Below are 21,519 nucleotides of genomic sequence, written 5' to 3'. Positions count from 1 at the left end.
CTCCATTCCTCCTCCTCTCCTCTGGCTTCGGGAAGTGACTGTGGCGCTCGGTAAGAGACCTAGATGGTCCTTCTTCCCCCTCCCCCAAGCTTAGGTCTCCTTTAGCATCTCCTGTCTCCCCCGTGCCGAGAGTCTCCTTGGGTCGGTCTGGAGGCGAGACCTGCTCTGCAGCTGTGATGCTATCCTGGGTTCCCCAGTGGGGCTGGTGGGAGCCCGGAGGCGGCACCTCGGCAGGGAGGCACTGGGGTGAAACCTGGCTTGGGGAAGGGGGCTGCGACGAGGTGGTGTCTTTGCGGTTTGCTTCATTGTCAGTGAATTGTTTTGTTTCTCTTTGGAAGCAGGTCAGCATTGACCTTGCAAATTGCTTAGGGGGCCGGGCAGCTGCTGCAGAAAGCCACAGAGTGGCCCCGAGCCAGAACAGACAGCACTGTCATGACCCCCCAGACAGCCCTGGGCGCCAAGGATGGGGTAATGGCTGGAGCTTCCTCCCTCCTTTAACTCGTTCTCTGCAGCTGCATCTCACTGCTGGAAAAGAGAAAGGAAGGACCAGGCAGCCCCTTTCCCAATTTCCCCGTTCCCTTCCCTAGAGGCAAGTGAGCTGAAAGTTGTAAATGACTGCTTCCTTTGAAGCAGGTAGAGACCTCCTCCCTTCCTTTAAGAAGATTACTGTGGGGCTGGGCCCGAGTTCCTCCACAAACTTGGAAGGCTTTCCTGGCTTCTCTGAGGGAAGCCCGACGACTGCTTACCTCAGTCACAGGTAGTGGAGCTGACCACCTCGCCTAGCCCAGGCATTCAGATAGCCCATCCCCTTCCACTGGTGGGCACCCTGTTAGGTCTAGGGGTGTCCTTGGGAGGGAGAAAACACCTGCCTGACAGTGTGTGAGAGCCAGCTTCCCAGTTTTCTGCTTCTCTGTCTGGGGCTGCGGGTGGCATAGGCAGAAGGAGGGGGAGGGGCAGCTGTCGGGTGTGGAGAGAACAGGGATGTTGGAATGTGTTGGGGTCCACAGGTTCTGATGGTCTGGAGCTACCACAAGGGCTGTCTGAGCTGCTGTGGCCCTTGTGACCCAATAGGGGAAGGGATGTGGCTGCTTGACAGGGGCTTCATGAGTTAGTGGCACTGCCATGCCTGCTACAGTAATGAGAGCATCAATAATACTGATGCTAACATTTTTGAGTATTTAATATGTGTTGGATCTTGGGCTGAGAGTTTAATGTGTATTATCTCACAGAATTTTTTACATCGACGTTAGGAAAGCAGACATTATGATCATCCTTGGTTTATTGATGAGGAAACTGAGGCACAGTGAGGTTAAGTAATATGTTCGGGGTTACAGAGTAATACATGTCTCAATTGAGAATTAAAACACAAGAGACCTGATTCCAGAACCCCCGGCCTTACCCATCAAGTCCTGCTGACTCCTTGGAGAGAATTTTGCACCTTTTTTTAAAATAGGCAAGCATAGGTACACTAGGAATGTTGTTGCTTGGTAAGATTTTTTGGAAATTGATGATCTGGCCTTCGTGCAGGGCAACAGGAACTTGGAGGTAGGTGGCTGGCTTTTGCGGAGGCAAACCTCACATGAGCTTTTTAGAGGGGCTTCCCAGAACACTTCCCCTGGCCATTTCTGTTGGAAATAATGTCTGGGAAAATGTAGCTTTTCCGTTGTCTTAGCCACATCTGTCCCATATCCAAGGGGATACCTTTTAGAAACAGCTTTTGCCTTTGTTTCCTGAGAGCTTGGAGTCAAGCTGTACTGAAAATTTAATAATACTAGAAGCTTGGAAGGATCTAAAAGTCATTAAGCTTTACTTTTCTACCCAGTTCTGGAATTTTTCCTAAACATCCAATTTGTTGACTGATTTCTATTTGAATTCCCTGCAGTGACAGAGAGCTCATTAGGTGGCTCTTTGCGTCTGTGTGCAACTTTGATTATCAGAATGTAATCTCCATTATAAGCCAAAATCTGTCTCCCTGGAACTTCTACTCATTGGTTCTTTGGGACTGTCTAGAGCAGATTTGCTTTTTTTTTTTTTAAGAACAGTTCTTCAGCTCGTGGGGATAGCAATCCTGTCCCCACCCTCGAGCCTCAGGTCTGACAAGATCACAAAGTGGAGGATCATTCTTTATTTACTTTGGACACTAGAGTTTTAGTATTATGGTGTTAATATCTCACTTGTTTGTCAGCTGCAGACTGATGTTACTGAGATTTGCAAAGCAGCCCTGATAAAATATGTTCTCCTCTTTGGAAGCGCTTGGTATGTGATGTCACCTAACTTCTGGAAACAAAAAAGGTCTCCTTTGTATTCCTAAAGCTTAGGAATCAGTTGGTGCCAGTCCTTCTGTTGCCCCAGAATGTCCATGTGGTAGCCAGACCACAGGTGCGTTGGAATAGTTCAGAGGCCATGGCGACAGGCAATATGATAAAGAAGAACTGTGGGGGGGGCGCTCAAGGTTCATAAGGACATGGATAGTAGAAGGAAAACCTGTTTCATCAGAAAGCATTTCAGAAACAGAGGCGTCACGGAGTAAGTGGGAAGCAGTGGGACTGGGTGGTGAAGGAGAGAGCAGGCAGTGTACCAGAGCCTGGGCGTGAGCAAACCTGGTTTGATTCCTGGCATTACTTTGTACACTTGACTTCCCTACCATGAGCCTCAGCTTTTCCATCTGTAAAATGATGAGACAGACTGTATCTTCAAAGGTCTGCAGTTCTGAAAGTATCTATCTGAAGTCAATCAGAAAGTCTCAGGGTTATCCTGGGCTTTAGAAATCATCTGAGACAGTACCACTCCATCTTCAGTGTTCACATGTAGCCCTTGGAATATTGGTAAAATGCTTATTCTGACTTGGGGGTCTCAGGTAGGACCACAGCATTTGCACTTTACCAAGATGCCAAATGATCCTCCAACTGCCTGGCACAGACTCCTCAAGCAGCACAGCTCTAATGTAGTGCTTGTTGAACTGTCTTGGCGAAGGGCTAGTCCCTGACCCCCAGTTGGGACAGACTTACTTTAGTGAAATATATTAACTACAAATTACTAGAAGATGAAAAAAAAGACACACAAAACACAGGCCCACATTTTTATTTGTAAAACCACCAGACACCAAGTGACTTTTCAAATTGCTGTAACATCTTCTGGGTTCTTACTTTCAATTTATTCACTTAGGTCTTACTGCTCAGTAATAAAAGCTTGTAGATAGAGACTGGTCTGCAGACCACACTGCAAGCAACCCTGATGTAGGTCAATTGCCTATCTGATTTCAGAGGCCCAAATTAGGTCCAGCCTAATTTCTAAATTACCTCTGCTGGGTTGTCTTTCATTCTCACAACATATTATCTCACTTAATGGAGAACTTAACATCATTATATAATAATATTTTTCAGATGTCATGATTGCCAAGTTTTTTTCTTGAAACTTAGTATTTGTTAAAGGTAGGAAGGTACAGTGGGAAGGAGAAGAAATAGAAAAACAGCTAGAGATCTAGGAGGATGAGATCCATCCCATTAATGAGAGGCAATGGACTTTAAGGAGATCCAAGCCAATTCCTGGAAATTACGTTTGAGCTGAGCTTTGAGATCACACAAACTGGCTATGCAGAGTTGAGGAATGGCAATGACAGTTTGGACAGAGGCCATTTGTGTATGATAAAATCCAGTGTGTGAGAAGTGTTTGGCAAGACAGGTGGAGAATTTGACTGAGTAATATCCGCTGTTTGCTGGGAAACACAGGACTACATGTACGCAAAGGAGATGGAGTGCCATCCTTTTATGAGTGAACAGATTGTGTCATTTCATGATAGAGTGAGTGGCTTGATTTGTCCACGTTCACACAAGGGGACTAAGGTAAAACTGTGGAAAGTGAAGACTACAAGAGAGAAGAGTCAGAGATGTGGAAGGAAAATTAGAAGAGTACAGCATGAAAAGTGCCAAGATTGGAGAGGTCTCATCCATTTGTTGGACACGTATTTATTGAATAAATCCATTTTTGTACTCGTGGGGAATGCAATAGTGAACAGGATAGATATGGTTTTTGCCATCTCTGAGCTCATGGCTTAGATGGAGAGATGGACATTACTTTACCAACCACTTATCTATACAAACACAAAGTGTGATTCCTGTGTAGAGGAAAACATGCTGCTTTAAGAAGAAAGGTGTGGTCACCATTACTGGATTTTGCAGCAGAGTTGAATACTGGCAGACACGGAAGTCACAGTGCTTAGTGACAGTTTAGATGGATGATGCGCATCCATTTTGCAGATGTTTGCCAGGTGATCATGTGCAAGTAGTGAGGCTTATTTGAAACCAGGTGGTATGCCATTAGCTCACCTGAAACTCACAGATCCCGCCACTCTCTCCATTCAGTAACCTGTAGCTTCCATAACTGTAAAGTGATGGGGATTGGACTAGGGCTTAGATGATTTATAAAGTCCTTCCTAGATGTAAGGCTCTGTAGTTTGTGCTCTACTCTAGACTACGTTCGCATCATCCTGTGCAGGTAGTTCAAGTTCAGTCAATTATTTAAGCAGCAGTAAGGACTTCATACAGATTTCTGAAAGCTGCTAACCTCGGAGGTTTTGGAAAAAGATCACAAGAAGGCTTCCTTCTTGTTCCTTTCTTGGAATGGCTGAAATTGTGACAGTCCTGAGAGCTCAGGAAAGAGCTGGCTATATTCTAAAATATGTAGTAAATCTAGGTTTTAGATGATGTTTCCTCTGTTGTTACTTTGAAATAAACAAAACCCACTGAGAATAAAATGGTGCAGGATTCTGTGAAATAGAAGTGAGGTGGTTATTTCCTACGCTATGATATAAGAATCCAGGCGTCTCTTCCTAGGGCAAGAAGATATATGGTAAAGTAAATACCTTTTGGTAATAGAAAAACATCTTTGTACTTAAAGCATTATTTTAAATGTTGTGACTCCTGCTTACAGTATGTCTCTTCGCTGTACACAGAAGGAAGAATAAAAATCTCCTGGATGTATTTTACTTCACAATTGTTTCTCAAAAGGAATGAGTATTATATAGAATTTTTGAAAGGAAGGGGAGGTATATGGAGACAGAATTATGTAAGTGATCATAGCATAAAATAACTTTCAAAGTACTACAAACAGAACTAAGAAATGACAGGGTCCTTAGTAATCATATAATGTCAATCTTATCACTCAGTACCTATGGTCACCTATTTCCGGTATGAATGGTTCCTAGAAAAGTTGTTTAACATTACCTGATTAATATAAAGGTTGTGATTGTGAGTGAGTTATTTTTCATGCTGACCTGAAATCTATCTTTGGAATCCAACCTATTGCTCATGCTTTTTAGAGCAACAGCAATGCTGAGTAATTTTTATCTGCCTTTTTTGTGATAACCACATGTTTCAAGGTGGCTTGCTCTTCACGCCTTTTTTCTAACCTATATTTTCTCAGCTTTTCAACATATAGAATGTATTTTTTGAGTACTTTTACAGCAGACACTTTAGTTTTCATTCTTACCCCTAGTGTGTGATAGCCAAACTTGAACTCAGTACTCTAGGCATGGCTGGCAGGCACAATTTAAAAATATCTACATTTTTCAAGCTACTCTGACTATGAAGTGTACTTTTAAATATTTTTTCAGAAAAATACTGTGAAATTAAGGAAATTGGAAAAATTTGAGAAATTAAGAGAAGTTGACGTAAATCACCTCTGGATCCTTCTAGATGTATTTCCATATTTATATATTTGGGATCATGCCATATATTCTATTTTTCACCTGCTTTTGCATTAGTATACCACTGTGAGCATTTTCACATGTCATTAAGCAGCCTTCAAAAAAAAGGTTTTTTTGTTGTTGTTGTTGCTGTTTTTTTGTATCGGGAATCAAACTCGGGACCTTGCTCTTGCAAGGCAGGTGGAAGCACCACTGAGCTACATCCTAGGTCCTTCAAGAATTTTTTAATAGCAACATGATTTTCAGTTGTACAATGTATTTGACAGGTCTTGTACTGGTGGTTTAAGTTCTTTTCAGTTGTGAGTTATTGTGAATAGCCTGCTCATTAGGGATACATCTTTGTACTTTGAGCTTCACACATTACCCTGGTGGGGTCCTCTACAAACCTCCTGGCATAAAATGCAAATCTGTCTTCCCCAATATGCACTCATCTTTTTTCTAGCTTTATTCCCCCATTGTATTTATCATCACTGAACATACTACTTATTGTCTGGATGTTTGTGTTAGAATCCTCAAACACAAAGATGTTTTCCCTATTTTGTTCACTGGTGTATCCTCTAGTACTGAAAAAATGCCTGACATGTTGTGGATCCTTACTAAATGTTTGTTTAATGAATTATTAAGATGAGAGTTTATGAGAGGCATTACTCGACCTAAGGATGTTAGCTTATTCAGAGCTCTTGTATGTGTGTGAAGTTGTCCTGCTGTATGAGATTGACAATTTCTGTTCACACACCATTGGTGATGCTGGCTTTTGCCATTCTTCAGATTTTTCTTTTTTTTTTTTTTTGCCATTCTGATGCGTGAAAACTAGTATCTTGTTGTGGTATCTGTTTTTTATTATAGTGAAGGTGAGTATATTTTGTATTTCTCAATCACTTTTGTTTTCTTTTCATGAAAATCTATTTTAATGTGTGAGGGCCAAACGTGAACCCAGTACTATACCCATGGCAGGCCAACTCTTCCATTGTACTTTTTTTCTACTGAGAACCTAGATGTTTTATATTCATTTCATGGACAACAAGTGCCTTTAATAGCCATTCGACCTTTTGTCCAGTGTGTGGAAAATATTTTCCCTTTGTGCCTTTTAAGTTAAACTTCGTGCATAGAAGTCTTTCTTTTTATGTAATTATATCCATTTTTTTCATTTGTAATTTCCTCTGGTGAATTCATGCTTAAATTCTTCATTAAAATTGGGTAAGTGCTTGAGTAGTTTGTTTTAGTTTAGATTGCTCATGCTTAATCCCTCTGGAATTTATTTTGCTTTATGGTGTGAGGTAGTTTTTCTAAATTATTTCCCCCTTCAATTGTTTCACATCATCAAATAGTAAATAATTCATTCCTTCCCAATGTTTTGTAACATATATAAATTGTTACATATAGTAGATTCTTTGTGTGATTGATTTATTTTCCATTTCCTTTAGTCTATCTCTTCTTGTCCTAGTTATAACGTTTAAATATTATTCTAGCTTTAAATAATTTTTATTACCTCTGTTCTTCTACTTACTAGCTGTGTGGTCTCACTGAGCCTCATTTTGTTCATTTGTGTCAAATTAACACGACAGTAACATATTTATTTTACACTTTTAATTTTGTGAAAGAAATCTTTCTACCATTATGGAAATTTATATTAATAATTTTAACTTCTATTTATGTACATTGCTTAAATTTATTATTATAAATTTATGGTTTATAAGTTTATTCTCTTATTTTATTCTTAACATTTTTAAAATTGTGAATATTTAAAAAGCTATAGAAAGTCAGAGAAACACTGAAGTCAACAAACAAATAACTACTGATATACCACCTAGAATGAATAAATGTTAGCATTTTGTTATTTTTGCTTTAGATGTCTTAATACGTGTAAAACTTTCCAGATTAAGTCTGACTTCTTTTTGTTTGGCCCCAGGTTTTTGCCTTTCTGAATCCCTCCAAATACAACAATCAGAGCCCTACATCTGCTTAATTTCCTATTCAGTTCTTTTTCTGACTGACATGCGAGATTTCTTTATAAACCCTGGATATTCACAGCTGACCTGGGAAATGTTGCATATATCTGCCTTTCTAGTACATTATTTGGCTTTCTATTTTGTTTGTTTGTGTGTGTTTTATACAGAGGTTTTTACATTTTTATGTCAAGTTGATCAATCATCTTTTTTGCATAAATAGTGCTTCTGGTATCATGTTAAGAAATATTCTTTACTCCATAATCATAAAAAGTGCTTTCCAAATTTTCTTTGAAAGGCTTTGCATTTTTTCTTTACACTTAGTTCCTTAGTCCATCTGGACTTTATTTTTGAATGTGATGTGAGATGTGGATGAATTTTTCTATCAAAAATACCATTTGTTTCAATACCATGTATATACAGCTACAGAGAATGTGCACTCTGCTGTGTCTCCTAGTTTCTGCACGTGCTTGGGCTCCTTCTTGGCTCCCTACTATGTACCCTCAATCTGTTCGTCTACACTTGTGATCTTTCACCTACAAATGCTGTGATATGCGTTTTCACACCTGTTCTCTTTGAATTATCTTAATTATTTTGACCCTTATCTCTCTTATCCTACTTTTAGAATCAGATTGTCAAGTTCCAGTAAAATCATGTTGGTCTTTTTGGAATTACATTGTGAGTCTGTAGAATGGTTTAGAGAAGAACTGACATCTCTTTGATGGAGCGACTTTCTGTTTTGACAGTCCTTATAGAAGTTTGTAATGTTATTAATTACATAGCAGGCCTATTCCTAGCTTCATATTATTTTTAGTCAGGTTTATTAACATTTAATTGGCATAAAATAAAATTTATTGTTTGAAATGTACAATTTGTGCTTTGACAAATGCATATGAACAGGTAGCTACGGCTGCCACCATGACAATACAGACAGAAGCAATGTCCTTCACTTTAAAATGTCCCCTTGTGCCCTTTTGCAGTCCAGGCGTCCCCTAGCCTACAGCCCCAGGCAGCCACTGGTCTTTTTCTATCTTTCATGTTTTGCTTCTAGTATATCTCATAAATGGAATCAGGTAGCATGCGGGCTTCTGTGTCTGACTTTTTGCACTTAGCACATACTTTTAAGACTCACCCATGTTTGTTTTTAATGTGGTTGAATAGTTTACTTGCCATGCATGTTGATGAACATTTGAGTTGTTTCAGTTTTTCCTATTATAAATAATGCAATTACGGTGCTATGATAAATGTTACTGCAGAAGTTTTTGTTTACACATATGTTTGCATTTTTATTAGGTTAAATACCTAGGAGGGGAATTTTGTGAGTATATGTAAAGTGCCAAATTTTATAAGAATGTCCAACCATTCGCCACAGAAACTACACACTTTTGCGTCCTGCTAGCACTGTATGGGAGTTCAGTGGCTCAGTACCCTCCGTAGCACTTGGTACTTTCAATCTTTTTCTTTTTTAACTTTTAATAAGTTTTATTTTAGATCAGTTTTGATTTTAAAACGACATTGAACAGAAAGTCCAAAACGTTACCATATATCGATCCCCCAGATTCCCTTATTATTAACACGTTGGAATAATGTGATACTTTTGTTGCAGTTGATGAACTGATATAGATATGTGATTATTAATGGAAATCCATAGTTTGCATAGCCCCTTTCTAGTGAGTGTGTAGTGGCAGTTAACGTGATCAGTTGGCATTTGGGCTCAACTTTTTGGTTTCCTACACTTCTGTGTATTTTGACAAATGTATAGTGCCTGGTGTTCACCATTATGTTATACCGTAGAACAGTTTCTTGCCCCTAAAAGTTGTCTGTGATCCATTTATTCATCCCTCCCTCCAGCTTGAAACCCTGGCAAGCACTGCTCTTTTATTTTAATGTCTCTGGAGTTTTGCCTTTTCCAGAGTGTCACATAGCTGGAACCTTAACAGTCTGTATCTTTTCTTTTCGACTACTTGTTTTCTTTCTTTCTTTGTTTTTTTTTTTTTTTTTTTTTTTTTTTTTTTTTTTTTTTTTTTTTTTTTGGTTTTTTGAGACAGGGTCTCAGTATGTAGTTCAGTATGTAGTTGAGACTGACTTGGAGCTCACTATGTAGCCCAGGCTGGTCTAGAACTCACAGCGATCCTCGTGCCTCAGCCTCCCGAGTGCTGGGATTAGAGGTGTGTGCCACCACGCCCAGCTCAGCCTACTTGTTTTCATTTGGTAATATGCCTTTAAGGTGCCTCCGTGTCTTTTCGTGGCTTGACAGGACATTTCACTGAGAGCAACTTTAGGTGATTGTCCTATTTATTGTAATTTTATCATAATTCTTGAGGTTTATCACTGAAAAATATTCCATTGTATGGGTGTATCACGGATTTAAAAAAATCAGTTCACCTATAGAACGTTATCTTGGTTGCTCTCAAATTCTGGCAGTTATGAATAGAGCTGCTATCATCATTTATGTGAAAGTTTCTGTGTTGACACGTTTTCAACTCATTGGGGAAAATACAAGGAGCTCAATTGTTGGATCATATGGTAAGGTTTTGTTTAGACACTACTGTCTTCCAAAGTGACTATATCATTTTGCATTCCCATCCTTAATGATTGAACATTCCTTTTGTTCTACATCTTTGCCAGCATTTGACCTCATCAGCATTCTCAATGTTAGCCATTCTAATAAGTATCTAGTACCACCCAATTAAAAAAAATTGCTACCTCCAGTGACATATAACTTTGACCATATTTGTGTGTGTGTGTGTGTGTGTGTGTGTGTTTGCCTTTGGTAATGTCTCTTCAGCTTTTTTCTCTGTTTTAACAGGGTCATTTGTGCTCTGCTTGTTAAATTTTAAGAATTCTTTGTATATTTTGTATATAAGTTCTGTATCAAATGTGTTTTATGAATATTTTCTCCCAGTCTGAAGCTTGTATTTTCATTTTTAAACTGATTCACAGAGCAAGAATTATCAATTTTAGTGAAGTTCGATTTATGAAACTTTACTTTCATGGATCAGGCTTTCTTTTTTCCCATGTTATTCTCTAGGACAGTGATGTCGATCCTTTTAGAGCTTTTAATGATACAAACAGCTGCTGTGGCACGTGTTCATAGGTTTGCCATTACTGGTCTAGAAGTTTTGTAGTTTTGCATGTTACCATCTGTGATCCACTTTGAGTTAATTTCTTTGAAGGGTGTAAGGATGGTGTTTCAGTTCTTTTTTTTTTTTTTTAATATTTTGCCAGTGTGGTTGTCCAGTTATTCCAGTACCATTTGTTGAGAGGGTTATCTTTCTCCATTGTTTTGCTCTTGCTGCTTTGTCGAAGATAAGTTGACTGTATTTGCATGGATCTATTTCTGTGCCTTCTATTCCATTCTATTGATCTCTTTGTTCTTTCAGCAATACCACACTGTCCTCTATTTATTATAGCTTGAAAGTATGCAATTCTTGAAGTACTGTGTCAATGCTCCAACTTTCTTTTTCTTCTTCAGCATTATCTTGATTTTCGTGACTCTTTTGTCTCCTCATACAAGTTGCAGAATCAGCATTGGTATTCTTAAGGTGACATGCTGGAATTTTGATTGGGATTGCAATGAATCTATAGATCAATTTAGAAAAGCTGGCATCTTGACAATATTAAGTCTTCTTATCCAACAGTGCTGAATCTTTCTTTCTTTTCTTTTCTTTCTTTCTTTCTTTTTTTTTTTTTTAGGTACTGGGGATTGAACTCGGGTCCTTGCTGAATCTTTCTGTGAACATGAAATATCTCCTCACTTATTCAAATACTATTGATTTCTTTCATCAGAGTTTTATAGTTTTCTTTATATAGATTGCATATGTATTTTGCTAAATTTATACTTAAACAGTTCTCATCTTTTGGCATTGTGAAATTGGTATTCCATTTAAAATTTCAAAGTCTAGTTGTTCATCGTTATACTATAGGAAAGCAATTGACTTTTGTACATTAACTTTGTGTCTTGTCTCTTTCCACTGAGGGTGTAGTGCTAATTCGTGTGGTTTCATTTGTATTTCCTTATGACTAGTGATATTAGCTGTCTTCTTGTATGCTTATTAGCCATATCTGTATTTTATTTGTAGCAATGTTCATTTAAATAATTTGTCCAATTAAAAATTTGGATATTTATGTTACTATTACTGAATACATAGTATATTCCTATAAAAGACGTGTGTCTTAAAAATATAGTCTGCATTTATTGAGTTTTCTATTATGAATTGTGCCATTTGTAGTCTAAAAAGTTCCTTAAGTGTGAAATTACTCTCTTTGATGTATGTCTTAAATTCATGTTTAGATGACTTATCTTTGGGGCAAAATGAGGTTCTAGAATCTATTCATGTGGATGTCCCATTTTTCTAGCACTGTTTGTTGACAAGACTATCTTTTGTCTATTGAATTACTGTGTCACCTTTGTCCATAATCAGTTGTCCATGTACATGTGGATCTACTTCTGTACTTTATTCTGTCTCTTTGATCTATCTATGTAACCTTGAGACAATACTACACTGTTAATTACAGTAGTTCATCAGTTCCAACCTGGGGCCATCTTTCTTCAGGTAACATTGGTAAATGTCTGTGGACATTTTTGGTTGTCACAACTGGAGGAGAATACTACTGGTTTCTAGTGGGTGGGGACCAGGAAGCTGTCCAACAGCAAAGCATTGCAATACTTTGAAGTTTTAATAATGTGGAGGTTGAGAAACTTAGCTATAGTAATATATTAAGATTTGGAATAAGGTATTGTGGATCTTATAACCTTGTTCTTCATTTAAAAATATTTTTTGCTACCCTAGATCATTTCTTTTTCCATATAAGTCAATGAATTGGTGTATTAACCACTTACCAGTCTGGTTATTTAAACATGAGATGAATAGAAATTGCATATTTTTTCATTAATTTTATATGATAACAGGAAATAAGAAAGAGGCAATTTTATCAAATTTACTCAGTAATTCTTCTGTGTATGGCATATTTTAAAACATTCAATGCACAATGCAATGTCACAATATGGAATGTAGTATCTAGTCATTGAATTGTTTTTACATTGTCTTTCTTTGAATAATGTTTTACACTATTGCATTGGCTTTCCTTTAATTCTGTGGGTGGTTTAATTTTAAGAAAATGTCTACGAACTTCATGTAATGGTGAAGATGTTGATGGTGGGCTTCCTACTTGGCGTTTTGCTGTCCCATAATTTTCAGTATTGTAGTCTGTTAGACCTAATCTAAATTGTCAGTGAGTCTTTGAACCCCCTAGTTTTGAATGCATAACAAACAAGTTCCATATTGTTTGGTCCAGAAGGTGCATACATATTTTATGATAATATTTTCCCCTTGCTTTTTGATGACAGAATAACTTGCTTGTCAGATGCTGGTCACCTGTGTTTACACCACCCACAGAATTATTATAGCGATTGACCACCACTGGAATTAAAAAATTTTTTTTTCAAGTTCTGGCATTTATGTATCATGAACAGTTTACAATAAGTATATGTCTTTTTTGTCTTTCCATTTCACAACATAGACTTTTCCTTTCTGATATGCCAGCATTTCTTTTTTTCAGTTTTTTCTTTTAAAGATCTTTTGGCACTTCCTATTCAGTCTGTTTTGAATTTTATAAAAATAACTGAGTTCTGGAGAAGTAAAAAAATTATATTTAATATTCTAAAGATAAAAAGTATTTATATGTTTGTAGTACAAAATTATACATTATTTTTCACAAATAAACATGAATTGGTAAAAGAAAATAACCAGAACTTATTGCTAGATTTTACTAGAAAAAAAGGTGAATACACCATTCTAAATAAAAATTTAGGCAACAATAGTCAATATAAAAAAACAGATGTACTTCAAGTGTATCTTTTGCAAATAAGAATGACTGGTTGAAATGACACCTCCCTGAGTGACACTCAGGATATTTAATATGGAAACATATGGGATAAATTGTTAAGTGGTTAATCCCACCTCCAGTCCTATCAGAACTTTTAAAGGAATTAAATCTATTAATCCTTCTTGGAACAATTGATTTCTTATCTTAAGACTCCTCATGCATTAGTATAGTATACTTTTACATTGTTTATTTCTTTTTTTCCCCATTAAGTTTATTGGTACATTTAAAGCAAACAGTAAAGTTACATTCATCATTGCAATCTTGTACCTTTTCATGATGTATCTTGGTTCTCATTTTTCCCCATTCCCCTGCCCTCCCTTCACTCCCATCACCCTTCCTTATTTACAAAGACTTTGTTTCCATTTTTGACTTTTTTCACATTTTTTCTTTTCCCTTTTTTCCTTTCCCCTCCAGTTCCCACTTCCCCTTTACCCATTTTCTTCCTGTTTCACACTCTCAATTATACCATTTGGACCTTATTTACACTTAGTTTTTCACACCAGAGAAACTCTTCGGTATTTACGCAAGTGGGTCCTATTTATTTCTCTTAAGAGCATAGCCTCAATGTGCATCCATTTGTCTATAAATGTTTCTAGTTTCCCATTCTTTATGGCTGAGTAGTACTCCATTTTATAGAAAAAACATATCTTCTTTATCCAGTCTCTAGTTGTTGGGCAATTGGGCTGTTTCTAAGTTTTAGCTATTGCAAACTGTGCTGCTATAAACATGGGTGCACATATATCACTGTGATATATAATTCTTTTGGAAAGATATCCAGCAGAGGGATAGCTGGGTCAAGTGGGACCTCCAATCCTAGTTCTTTGAGGTCTTCTTTAAAATTTTCAACAACATTTTACAGTTTTCAGTGCAGAAGTCTTGCATATATTTTGTTATGTGTATCCTAAGTATTATGTATTTTGATAGATAATCTAATTATTTATAGCATAAAACATATTTTGAAGCACATGTATGTTATGGCATAGTTAATCCATCCAATGGATTACTTCACATCAATATCATTTTTGTGGCATGAACACTCAACATCTGCTCTCTTTCAGTTTTCAAGAATACAGTATATCATTAACTATAGTTACCACATTGTACAGCAGATCTCTTGAGTTTACTTCTCCTGTCTCACTGTAATTATATACTCTTAGCATCTCCCTAACTGCCCCTCTAACCACCCCACCCTCTATTAAACACATTATTTTATTTCTATAAGAACAGCGTTTTTAGATTTCACACATAATGAAATCATGGAGTATTTATGTGCCTGACTTATTTCATTTAGCACAGTCTTTTCCGAGCCCCGCCCCCAGTGTTCCTGCCTTTTTATGATTGAATAGCATTCCATGGTGTTTACATACCACAGCTTCTTTATCCATTCATCTGTTGCTGGACTCTCAGGTTAATTGCATTTCTTGGCTACTGTGAATAGTCTGCAATAAAAATGAAAGTGCAGATATTTGTTTTTCATACTAATTTCACATCCTTTGGATATATACATAGTGGGATTTCTGGGTCACATGGTAGTTCCATTTTTAATTTATAATTTTTGGAGAATTTCTGTACTGTTCCATAATGGCTGTACTAATTTACATTCCCACCAGCAGTATGCAAGGGTTGCATTTTCTCCATATCTTTATCAACACTTGTTATCTTTTGCAAGGCAGGCCACCGAACCACTGAGCTAAATCCCTGGCCCTATGATAGCTATTCTTACAAGGGTTAGATGATAATATTTCACTTTGGTTTTTATTTGCATTTCCCTGATTAGTCTATTGAGCATTTTTCCATGTACTTGGCCATTCATATATCTTCTCTTGAAAAATAGCTATTTAAGTTCTTTGTCCATTTTAAAAATCAAGTCTTTCCTTTTTGAGTTGTGGGAGTTCTTTATATATGTTACATATTAACCCCTTATCACATATATAATTTGTAAATATTTTCTCTCATTCTTTAGTTATATTCTCACTCTTTTCATTATTTTCATTGTTGAGAAACTCTTAGCTTGATGCATCCCTTTTTCTGTCTTTGCTTTTGTTGTCACCCCTCTACAACTTAACTCTTTTTTCCTCTTGCTCATTTTGAATTTTTGATGTCATAATTTGCATATTTTATTCTTGTATATCCCTTAGCAAGTTATTGTAATTATTTTTAATAATTATATTTTAACCTTCATGTCAAAGATATAAATGATTTACACATTATCATTAAATTCATTTGTGTATTTTTATCTGTAAGTTTTATACTTCCAGATGTTTTTGTGTTACTCATTAGTGTTGTTTTTCTTTCAGCTTGAAGAACTCCCTTTCGTATTTCTTTAAGACAGGTCTGATGGTGATGAACTCCCTCAGCTTCTGTTTGTCCAGAAAAATCCTTATCTTTCATTTCTGAAGGACAGCTCTGCTGGTTTTGGTATTTTGGATTCCAGTTCTTTTCCTTTCAGCACTTTGAATATCATCCCACTATTCCTTGGCCTGGAAGGTTTCTGCTGAGAAACACACTGCTAGGAGTATTGCGACTCCCCTATTTAATATTTGCTTTTGTCTTACTTCTTTCTTTGATTTTTGACTGTTTTATGATAGTAACTCTCGGTGTATTGTTGTTTGTACTGAATCTTATTGGAAACCTGTAAATACCCTGTAGGTGGATATTTATGTTTCTTCCTCTTAATCTTTTTCTACTCTCCCTTGAACATCAATGACTCAGAAATTTGTTCTTTTAATGCTATTCCATAAATCCTGTAAGCTTTCTTCATTCCTTTTTATTCTGTTTTCTTTTTTCTCTAACTATATTTTTTCAAGTTACCTGTCTTCAATTTTGCAGATTTTGTCTTCTGCTTGATCATTTCTGCTGTTGATTTCCTTTATTTCACTTTTCCACTTTATTCATTGTCTTTTATCTCACAGGTTTCTGTTTGATTTTCTTTTATTACTTCAATATCTTTGTTAATTTCTTATGTGTCACATTTTCCTCATTTCACTGAATTGTTTCTCTGTATCTTGAAGTTAATTGAGCTTCAGTAGAACAGCTGTTTTGAGTTCCTTGTCAGGTACTTCATACATCTGTCCTCAGTCAGTGGTACTTGTTTTTGTCAGTTTTGTGATGTTATGCTTCCCTCATTGTTCTTGATTTTTGTGCTTCTTCACTAATGTCTGTACATTGAAGAATTATGGACTTAGGCAAGTCTTTGTAGTTTGGCTTTGGGTAAGCTGTTGCAGCATTAGGGGGCACCCTAAGTCCAGGGCCACTGAATCTCGTACAAAGCTGGGTTTGAATCTCGGCTGCTGAGGTCCGCCTTTTGCTGTGGGATATCCCAAGCCCAAGCCACCGTCTGCCCACCCATCTACGTCTGTCAGTGATGTGGGACAGAACTTAAGAATAGATATGCACATTGATGTGGGGAGACGCAGAGATGTTTGCTCGAGAGCTGTATCGTGCCATCTTGCTCCGCCTCCTTCTCAAATACTGCATGTTTTTTCATGCTACTGTAAATGATATTTTAAAAATCGCCATATCTTATTGCTACTATAGAGAAATAGAATTAATTTTTACATATCGATTTTGTTTCCTAAGACTTTACCTTACTCACTGATTTGTTTTAGTACCTTTGAAATATTCTTGGTATTTCCTATAGAGATGATTATGCTATCTGATGATAAAAGTTTTATTTACTTATTTTCAATTTGTATCTGTCTATTTACTGTATTCGAACCCGATAAGGCCTCCAATAGAACAATGAAAACAAGTGGCAAGAGCGGATCTCCTTACCTTGTTCCTGACCTTATTGCAACCACAATCCAGTCTTTCACCATGTCAACTTTTAGCGTTTTTGTACATGCAGTTTATAAGTTTAAGGATTTTACCTTGCATTTATAGTGTGCAGAGGGATTTTCTTACAAGTGTATGCTGAAATTCTTCAAGTGATTTTCTGGTATCTATTGGGAGAATCCTTTTATGTCTGTCGATATGGTGAGTTACAATGATTTATTATTATTATTATTTTTTTGGTTTTTTGAGACAGGGTCTCACTACGTAGTTGAGACTGACCTGGAACTCACTATGTAGCCCAGGCTGGTCTTGAACTCACAGCGATCCTCCTGCCTCAGCCTCCTGGGTGCTGGAATTACAGGCGTGCGCCACCATGCCTGGCTTACAATGATTGATTTTTAAGTGTTGAGCCAGCCTTGCTTTCCCAGGAAAAAACTCTTCTTGATCATAAAGTATTACCCTTGTTATATATTTCTGAATTCTATTTGCTATTTTGTTAGGGTATTTTTGTTTATATGTCCATTAGGATATTAAATTTATTTTTATTTTCTTATTGTAAAGAGTCCTTCTGTCTTCAAAAATGAGTGAGTGTGTTTCTTTTATTTTCTGGAAAAGTTTGAGTAGAATTGCTATGGTTTCTTCTTTATTACATAGTATCATTCTGCAGCACTCTAAGGTTTTTAAATGACTTTCACTGCAAGTTTAATTTCTTTATAGATAAAGTGCTGTTCATGTAATTAAGTTACTCTTGAGTAACAGTTGGTAATTTATGTTTTGCAAGAAATTTACTCATATTTCCTTATTATCCTTTTAATATTTGTGATTTTGTAATATTGTGATATGTTTGTTTTCATTTCTAATAATGGTAATTTTTGTGTTCTTTTTTTTTGCAGGTTGGTCTTGTGTCTAGTACCTTGAGGATTTATATTTATCATTCAAAATTATTGATTCCTTTTAACTATGTCTTTACATTTTTCCTGCAAATTACAATTTGCTTTTCTTTTAAGATTCTTATATTAACATACTATTTGTTTTCTTATTTTTCCTAGGCTATACAATGATCACTGATTAGTTATAAGTAAAGATGGATGAGTATCTGTCTTATCAATGACTTGAATGAGATTGTTTCTGAATTGTTTGGGTTATGTATAACATTTCCTGTAGGTTTTTGGTAGATAGTCTTCATGACCGAAGGACATTTCATTATTTTTAATTTGCTAAGACTGTTTTTATGAATGAACAGAGAATCTTACTGCATGCTCATGAGATGCTCACACACTTCTTTGATTACAATATGTCAGTATATTTCAATTGTTACTATACATTGTTCAAAAACGTTGCTTCCCCTTGTTTTTGGAATTATGAACTTCACAGATAAATTATTGGAGATTAAACTCTCCTTTCGTTTCTTGGATAAATGTACTTGATGATGGATTATATGTGGCCGGATTTATACTTTAACCTTTAAAAGCTGTATTTATGTTAGTGTATTAGACAGCTTTGCATTACTACAATGTAATATCTGACAGAGGCTACATATGAAGTAAAAACAAAATTTTGCTTAGCTCACAGATTTGGAAGTTTAGAGTCCAAACAGTGTAGCCCAACCTCAGCAAGAACCACCCCTTGGCTGTATCTCCTCATGGCACATAGTGACGAGCAATAGTGGGTGTACATGTAAGAGAGAATGGCAGTATTTTGAAGGGAAGCAGAGTGGAGGAAGTTGAGCAAGGTCCCACAGTCCCTTTCGAGAACATGCCCCTGGTGACCTAACGACCTGTCATTAGGCCTCCCTTTCCTAAGGTTCTATCACCTCCTAATAGGACCACCTTGGTGGCCAAGCCCTCAACCTTCTCAGCTTTGGAGAACGCTATCCGTATTCTAACAATAGCAGCTCTTGAATGGATTTTACTGTTTCTTTTTAATTTTGATATCCATTGACATCAAGATAAAATGGTTTATTCATCTTTTTTTCAGTTTCTGCAACCGTTTCTTAAAGCTAAGAATTAAATATTTACTGACAGCTTAATAAAACTGACTTTTGATCTTGATGTGATCCCATTCCACCTTTCCTGTAAGGTATGAGGAACAAAGATTGATTTTTAATCTCCTGCGTCAGTTCTATTTTCTTCCAGTTTCCTGTGTCTTCTGTTGTTTTCATAGGAAACTATTCTTTTTTTTCTGTTTTGGAATATACTGGCTAAAGCTGTACAAACTATTTTATTTTAAAAATTTGTTTTAATATTTGCTAAAATTGTATGAGTACCTTATAGAAAGCCGAACATTTCTCCAGGGTTCGTTAAGAACAGTAGTTCCTTGTGCAGCTTCCCAAAAGCAGCCATTTTCAATCCTTTCAAATTATTCAGTTCATAGATATCTGTCTCTTACCCTAAATAACATGCTTATACTTATCCTCCTGCCTTTTAAATATTTACGCAGGATTTATTAACTTAACACTCTGGAAGAGAAACACTTGGATCTGTTTTTTAAAAAAAATTCCTCACTCATACTGCCTGCCATTTGCAGCATAACAGTGATTAATGTTTTTGCTTTTATTATTATGACTATTTCTATGCTGTTAATAGCAAGCCAGATAATATATTGTGTTATTTTCCTTTTGTGGCTTTTAACAAATTATCACGAATTTAGTTGTCTACAACAACAGAAGTTTATCTTTTTGCAGTTGTGGGGATTGGTTCATAGGTGTCATCACTGTCCCTTGATTTCATTTCTATTCCTATATGTTAGACTCCCTATCTTTCTCCTCAGATGTTATTTTATCTGTATGAGGCAAATTTTCAACTGACTTTTTTGAGAATGGGATCAAGGGTGTAGGTAAATATTTTTGAGATTTCCTCCCCTTTTTGTGGTGTTAGGAATGGGGGAACCCAGGGCCTTGGCATGCTGAGCACACTATCGCTGAGCCCAAGCCCCAGCCCCTTGGTTTGTGAAACTCTGTCTATTATACCCTTACATTTCATTGCTAGTTTAGTTATGGATTTCTAAATTGTACATGATTTCCCCTTGGAGGTTTGAACACATTGCTCTCCTCTCTTCTAACTTCTACAGTTGTGGTTAGAAAGTCTGAATCCATTCTAATTCTCGAACATCTGTGCTTAGCTTTATCTCTCTCTTAAAACATTCATGCTATTTTTTTCACTTCAGTGCTCTAACAATGTTCCATCACATTGCAGATTGATTTTTTCATCTCTTGTGATAGCAATCTGTTGGTTATGTCATTCTGGGGATATTTCTGAGTTATATCTGCCATTCTCTCTGTCCCTTCCCACTTTTGCTCCAGCTCTCTACCTCTTAATCTCTGTTTGTCTTTCTTTCCCTCTTACTGTTTCCATATTGGCCCTACTAGGCTAGTTTTATCATTTTCTTATATTTTATATTCTCTGAACTTTTGTCTAAGTATATTTTTGTATATATCTTTAAATTGGTCTTTCAAATCTTCTCCAGTTTTGCATTTCCCTTATGGGTTCACTTTTAAATTTTAAAATATTATTTGCATTCTTTTTAGGGCAATATTCTTTTAATAATGGATGCAATTTTTTCTGATCTCTGATGCTATTAATGGTTTAACTTTTATGTTTTTTCTTCCTTGCAGTCTTTTCACTTCAAATTTATTTTCTAAAAGTATTATTCTTTGTTAATGTTTCTTGTTAGAGGCTTTCCTCATGTGTTTTATGTTCCTGTTATTTTTTTCCTATGTAACAGTGGACCATTACAAACTGATTGGAAATGCTGAGTGAGGAGGTATGTTATCTGCTGAGGTTGTATTTTTGAGAACTATAATGTCAACATCTGTAAATTCAAAATAAATGGATATTCTAAGTGTCATCCTCGGAGTACACACACCTAATTTCTTGCTTTCTGTGTGATAAGGAAGGAAATGTCTTATGTTATTTCTTTTGTCTCAGTTTTCTTTCTCTGTTTTCTTGTTGGTTTGTGAATTAAAATAAATTGATTTGCTGTACTTTAATGGAGTTTCAAGATGATGCAGAAACAAATGCTCATTTCAATTGACTATCTTAAGCTGCAAAAGACTGAAGATTTAAAAAAAAATCCTACAGTTTACAATTTCTGTATGTTTCCTTGTTATTTCTTTTAGCTGTTTCCTCTTTACAGAATCTGTAGTTGCAAACTCTTTAATAACTCTTGTATGGTTTAAATCACTGTGCAGTTGCATGGCTTAGGGTT

General features: G+C 36.4%; 1 protein-coding gene across 3 annotated transcripts in view; it reads left to right on the top strand.

Moving 5' to 3' along the window:
* The window catches only part of Gabra3 (gamma-aminobutyric acid type A receptor subunit alpha3), a 235,601-nt gene that overhangs the window by 626 nt on the left and 213,456 nt on the right, over positions 1-21,519 (top strand). The window contains exon 1 of one of the 3 annotated variants that reach the window (XM_033760411.1): positions 32-50. The exons of the other annotated variants lie outside the window; for them this stretch is intronic. The gene's annotated coding sequence lies outside the window, so the exon portion shown is untranslated. Of the gene's footprint in view, positions 1-31; positions 51-21,519 lie in introns of those variants that run through there. 3 annotated transcript variants of the gene reach the window in all.

This window comes from Fukomys damarensis, unplaced genomic scaffold, assembly GCF_012274545.1.
Source record: "Fukomys damarensis isolate Sample0158 unplaced genomic scaffold, DMR_v1.0_HiC HiC_scaffold_39, whole genome shotgun sequence".
NCBI classification, from domain to species: Eukaryota; Metazoa; Chordata; class Mammalia; order Rodentia; family Bathyergidae; genus Fukomys; species Fukomys damarensis.
This window is presented reverse-complemented; position numbering and strand designations above follow the sequence as displayed.